General features: G+C 46.0%; 1 protein-coding gene across 3 annotated transcripts in view; it reads left to right on the top strand.

Annotated features, from left to right (window-relative positions):
* The first annotated feature begins 1,309 nt into the window (after positions 1 to 1,309).
* Positions 1,310 to 6,000, top strand: part of AASS (aminoadipate-semialdehyde synthase) — a 76,560-nt gene continuing 71,869 nt past the window's right edge. For all 3 annotated transcript variants that reach the window (XM_059711670.1, XM_059711669.1, XM_059711671.1), the window contains exon 1: positions 1,310 to 1,468. The gene's annotated coding sequence lies outside the window, so the exon portion shown is untranslated. The remainder of the gene's footprint in view (positions 1,469 to 6,000) is intronic.

Genomic DNA, 6,000 nt, shown 5'->3' with positions numbered 1-6,000 from the left:
GTTTGAGCTGCGCCCGAAAGGATGGGTGAGTTTCAGGGAGGTGGACATTTTTGTAGATGAGAATTACAGGTAGGTGGACAACACAGGAAAATAAACGATAATCACCAGTTTCTTTATATAGACACTTGGCAGAACACTTGGGACATCATTTCATTTTATCCTCACAATGACCCCATGAAGCAACATTGTGTGAAGGACTTTCGCCTGTGTTCCAGGGTTACTGAGAAGCCCAGAGCCTTTTTGCTCAGGCCAATGAGATGGTCAGATTTGTGTGCTTAAGGGAATAGAGTCTGGGTGGTGTACAAAGGGGTTTGAATGAGGGTGATAGTAGAGGGATTTGAAAGGACAGGTTAAGGTCGACAGGCCAGAGGAAGGACTAAAGCAAACTTGGGCTTTCAGGCGTGGCGAGGTGGTGATTAGGAAGTTGGCGAGATCAAGAACAGAGCTGGGAAACACAGCAAGAAGAGAAGGCTTTAGTGGGGGTGGGGATGGGGTGATCAGGAAGGTCACTCTGGATATGTGAAGCTGAAGATACAGAAGAAAATTCCTACTTCCAGAGACGATTCTAATTTACTCGGCAATTACAGGTGCGAGAGGAGTTTATGAGAATATTCTAGGCTCTAGATTATTGACATGAGAGTCTGATAGTTCAACACCTCTGAGGCAGGTATGAGAAAAGTGTGAGTGTTGGAGAAAGTTATAAAACCAGGGGGGAAGAGTACCTTCTGGCCATTGACTCCTTAGCAGGACCGCGGATGGGCTTCGGGCATCCCTCCGCCTCTAGTGCTGAGGCTGGAGTTTATGAAATGTATCTGCCCTGTTCCTCTGGGGCCACTTAGGACTTTTAAAGAACATTGGGTTTTGCCAGATACACCTGATTCATAAGAATCATTGGACATGGATATGCTAATTTTTTTCCAGCCTCCGTTTGCTGGACTCAAAAACTGTGCTCCGAGCTGTTATCTGCCTTCAGAGGCTTGCTATGGGGCTGGGGACATGCTTTGAAGAAAAAAAAAGTGTAAATTGCTGAACAAACGCAATGGACAGGAGCTCACAACTTTTTCCAGGAAATGCACGCACCTATGTAGCGTGTGTGGCCCGGGCTATTTTCGTCGTCCTCTGCTGCGGACAGCTAGGAACCTGGTCAATAACTGTCCCGAGAGGACCTGATGGCCCCGCGAAGGACGCAGGTCAGCGATCCAACAGGCAGAGGATTTTCGGGGCGGAGCGGGGGCGGGCATGACCCAGCACCTGGGAGCGCCGCCGATTGGCGGAGGAGAAGGTTGTTCCCTCAGGCTGGCCGCTGATTGGCTGCGGGGGGAGGCGGCCCGACGTCCTCAGAAGTTGAGCAAACACCTCCTCCTCCTCCCGGCTCGCATCCCAATTGTTGCCGGGACTTCGGGGCCTACCCTGCCGGGACCCGGGAGCTGGGAGGCGGCGGGGACCGGTCAGCGCCCGGCAGGACGAGGTGAGGAGGGTGCGGAGGGCTCCGCCGCCGGGATGCGCGGGGATGGGGGGGTCGCCGGCGGGACGGGGTGCGGCCGCGAGCCCAGGCGGAGCTCTGCGCCTCGCTCCTGCGCCGCGCGGGGGGCCCCCCCGCAGGCTGCCCGGCTCGCCGCTGCGCGAAGCGGCTGGAGGAGTGAGGCTGAGGGCTCAGCCCAGCCGGGGGGCCGCTGGCGCGGCTCCCAAATGGCTGCAAAGAAGGGGGAGGGATGCCGTTCGGATTTCTTTTTTGGCGGCGGAAGGGGGTGGGGCTGCCGAGGAGTCCAGGATCGATCCGTGTTGGAACCGAGGACTCTCTGTTGATTCTCGGACTGAGTGCTTCTTTAGATTGGCTGGCTGCGGGGGTGGTTGATGGAGATTGGGGGGGGGGGGCGGGGGGAGGACCCCATCCCCGCCGCCGGCTTTCTGTGCAGTTGTTGTCCAGTTCTGGCCTGCTTAGCCCAACTCTGATCACAAACTTCTCACCCGGCCATGTCGGGCTGGCTTTGACATGGACCCTCCCTCTCGCGCAGCAAGCTGCGGCTCCGGTCCGCACTCTAACAGATAAAAGGGGGCGGGGGGGAGTTGGACGTCTTGGATCTCAGCGCCTCCTGAACCCCGAGACTTGCAGGATCTGTGTGGGCCAGTGAGGAGCCCCCTCGCCCGGCGAGTGGGTGCGGGTGGAAGCCGTTTGTTCGCCTGCCCTGCCTGACGGAACTGGGCTCCAGTGTCCTCACGCCTTCCAGAAGCGATGTGCTTTCCAGGCACCGATTTTAGGGGAGTGGACGTGGGGTGGGGGCCTGGAGAGAGGGGAGGAGAGCGAGTTCAGTAACCTGAACAAAGAGGAACATGTTTTGATATTGTGGGTCATCCATCAGGCATGGGGATGGGGAGAAGATGTAGCTGTGATTATGCAGGCGTAGCTGGCGGTACACACACAGGTCGCTGACCGGGCAGTGGCTTCCACGTACTTTATTTAAAAAAAGAAACCCCTCCCAGCGCGTTGTGTTATTGTCTGTGTGTGCATGTATTTTGATTTTGCCACTTGCACTTCCTTCCCGCCTTTTCCCCATAAAGACTAGCGAGCTGAGGGATTCCTGACCTGGTGATGTCAACCGGTGGCTTTTCTGCAAAGTGAGCTAGGAGGACAGAGGTTTAAACCAACGTTCCTAAGTCACTCTCCCACTCTCCAGAAATCCGTATTTGTTATCAGTCTCATTTGTTATGGGTGGCAGCATCATCAGCACTTTAATTTGAATTATTTACAATTGAAATTTCCCCCCTAGCTAACTTTAAACCTTTATTTAAGTCTTAACCAATCGTGGCTTGGGAGTTTGGAAGTGGTCTTTCGAGTGTAGGTAGTGTCCATTTAACAAAAAAGTTTTCATTTTTGCAAATTATTTTTTTATAGAAATAAAACTATAAACAGTGGCAAATTTCCTTGGTGAAGCCACAGCAAATTCCTGAAATTCATGGAATAACAGAAACTCTGGGCATTTTGAGTGGGAAATAACCAATAACATTATCACCATATTTATCTCAGATGAAATCATTTAAGATGCATTCCTATTTCAGGGATGCTAAAATGTGAAAAAATAAAAAGTCTTAAATTTGAATAAATGCAGCATCAACATGGTAAGTTGTTTATCTTGAATGCCTGTGCCTAAAGGGTGACGTTGCAAAGAGGGCTACCTGGGCTCCTTTTTTGGATGTAAGACTGGGCGGGAATTAACAGGAAGCCATTGTGAAGGCCTCACAGCAAGCATGTCAAACTCAAAGGTGAACACGGGCCAAATAAACAAGGTTTAAGTTTATGTGGGCCACAAAAAAACAAAAGCTTCAATTTTCATAGAAACATAGGTGTATTGTGATAGACATGCTGAATAAAAGGGCTGAAATAAATAAGTCATCGTTAACATAAAATATAGAACATTTTAATAAAAATTAATACTTTTGCTTGAACATAAACTTACCAGACTCTGAATAACTGCACAAATTAATAAGCGTAATGCAAATAAACCTATTTTTCTTGTTCTCTGAAAGCGAAATATTTCCTGTTGCGCACACCAAACAAGTCAGTCCAAGACTAATGACGTGGCCATCAGCTGCTAAAATGTTCGCTGCTAGTATTAGTGGAGAGAAATGGTGTGCCTGTGCGTAAGGGAAGGGAATGCAACACGATTATAGTAATCAGTCATTAGCGAATGTTGTAGTTTGTTATTAATAATTATGTATAACAGGATATTGTAAAAATTAAGTTACGAAATTTTTATTAAAACATTTCTTACATACCATTATATTTGTTATGGGGCGAGTTTGACATGCTCGCCTACAAGGTCTGACAAAGAGGAGAGGGAGATAGTGTCTTCTGTTGGTGGTGTCGCTGTGCTCATCTTTGAGGAGCGGTCAGGCTTAGAGACTTCATTTTTGAACATTTAGGGAGTGTTTATAGCATGCAAGGCAATGCTCAGCACTTTCTGTGTATTAGTTCAAATAATCTTCACAGCAGACCTGACTCCATTTTGAAGATAAAATATAGACCGAGGCCACAGAGTAAGTGGAGTCCAGTTGCCCAGGCCATCTGTGGACAAGGAGTTGGTGTTCCTTTGAGGTGTGGCCCTCCTGTTGCAAGCTCTGGGCTCCCGATGACTGCAGTTAGTTAATGCAGGTAACAGGAGAATGGCTGCTGCCGCCCATAGTCTTTTTAGTGTTTTTGCTTCCTTGTTTAGTATACTTTAGCTGGATCTCCCTGAGTCGGAGTGTCTATTTATGTTCTAAAATTCTAATGATTTTGCAATCCACAGTGCCTGGGCACTAATATCCTTAATAGACTATGAGAGCTGAAAAGGACTTTTGTACTGTAAATTAGTCTGAAAGAGGGAAACTGAGGTCAAGAGAGGGAACCCCACAACTAGTTATTAGTTTCGGCTCCCAGGTCTGTATTTTTCTACCATATTATACTGCATTTCATAACATTTGTTGGTCTATAAGACCTTGGCAGAGAATAGCTTTTTTTGTTGTTGTTGAACGTTGTGGCTGGGAGTCGGGGTGGGGAGGGGAATATGAGTCCCTGTTTGGTGTGTCTACTTTGTTTTCTCTGCTGCATAGGTCTTTATGATGTTCACTTAAACTTGGTCATTGATTCATTCATTTTTTTTTTTTCTTAAAACATTTGAGTCTCCTACGTACCAGTAACAAAAGATGAATAAAACACAATTTATTCCCTCAGAGCACTTACAGTTTAGCAAAGAGACAGGCAAATAAGCAGAGAGACATTTTGGATGAGTCTCCAATTCAGAACTAACTTTGCATTCCATCTCAGTGAAACAAAATCTGTGGGCTAGACACCAGGAGAACCTTGGGTCTCATATCCTTGGATAACTATGCCTCGTTCATGGGCTTGAGAATTTAGGAATATTCTTAGATCAGATTAGTTAATATTAATAGAGTCCACCCACCCAAGTCTACTTTTTTTAAAATTTCTGGCCGACTGTAAGGAATTTAATGTGGAAGCATTAAAGGATGTAGCCGTGCAACAGGAAGTACAGGTATGGAGGAAGGACGGTGTTACTGCATGCCCAAGCCTAGTTCTAGCAAGCCTTGGGGTTGGCAGGTATTTGAATTAGTGCTAGGCCATCATCAGGTGTTCTGTTAATTTGTAACTTTTTGGGACCTCTCCAGGAGTATTATGGTCTGAATACCAAATACTACGTAGTATGGGCCAAGGCACACCGTCATGGAGCTGCCTTCCCTTAGCTACAGTACCAAGTCTTGCTGGGAAACCCTGGTTTTTAAAAGACACTTGTGGTTTTTGAGTGAATTGGAAGGGTAAGTATAAAACATTTTCATTTCTCAGCCATTTCCTTATTTTGTTCAACTCAAGGTTACTCCATTCCTTAGCCTCTCAATATTTAATCAAGATGTGTACCTGACTGGTACAACAAATAATTGGCATTGAGAAATCTCTCCATGTGATTTAGTTTGAGTTTGAGTCATTGAATTATGGACTAGTGGCATTATTTTAAAAATCTAAACATTAGGACAAAGAGCACGTCTCTGACTACTGGGGCTAGAGATGGGAGGTTTGGACTTAATTTGTTAATTCGAAATTTGTATTAGTTTATACGTGTCCCACTGGACACAGAAATTAGGAGGCCCTTTTTGTACTTAAGTTCTTGTATTTAGCTCACAAATTGTTCTGGTTTAGGGGGTGGTTTGTGAGTTTAAAAAATTTCCTGGTTAGGTTGATGCTATGAAAAGGACTGAAGAGACTTAAAGGATTTTTTAATATTAGATGAAAAAATAAAAAACTCTATGTAGACCTCAGCTCTATTAAACTACCTACCACTTTTACTCATGAAAATCAGCCAAATCAAATACGATGTTGTATGGCATACGTACTACCTAAACAGTAGCAGATAGATATAACTTAACCAGTTAACTGCTACGATATTTTGAATTTAATTAAAAAAGGTCCACTGCTTGCGTCTCTAGATGCTTATAGCGTACAAATGATTA

The sequence above is a fragment of the Myotis daubentonii genome, chromosome 10 (assembly GCF_963259705.1).
Source record: "Myotis daubentonii chromosome 10, mMyoDau2.1, whole genome shotgun sequence".
In the NCBI taxonomy this organism is placed as follows: Eukaryota; Metazoa; Chordata; class Mammalia; order Chiroptera; family Vespertilionidae; genus Myotis; species Myotis daubentonii.
This window is presented reverse-complemented; position numbering and strand designations above follow the sequence as displayed.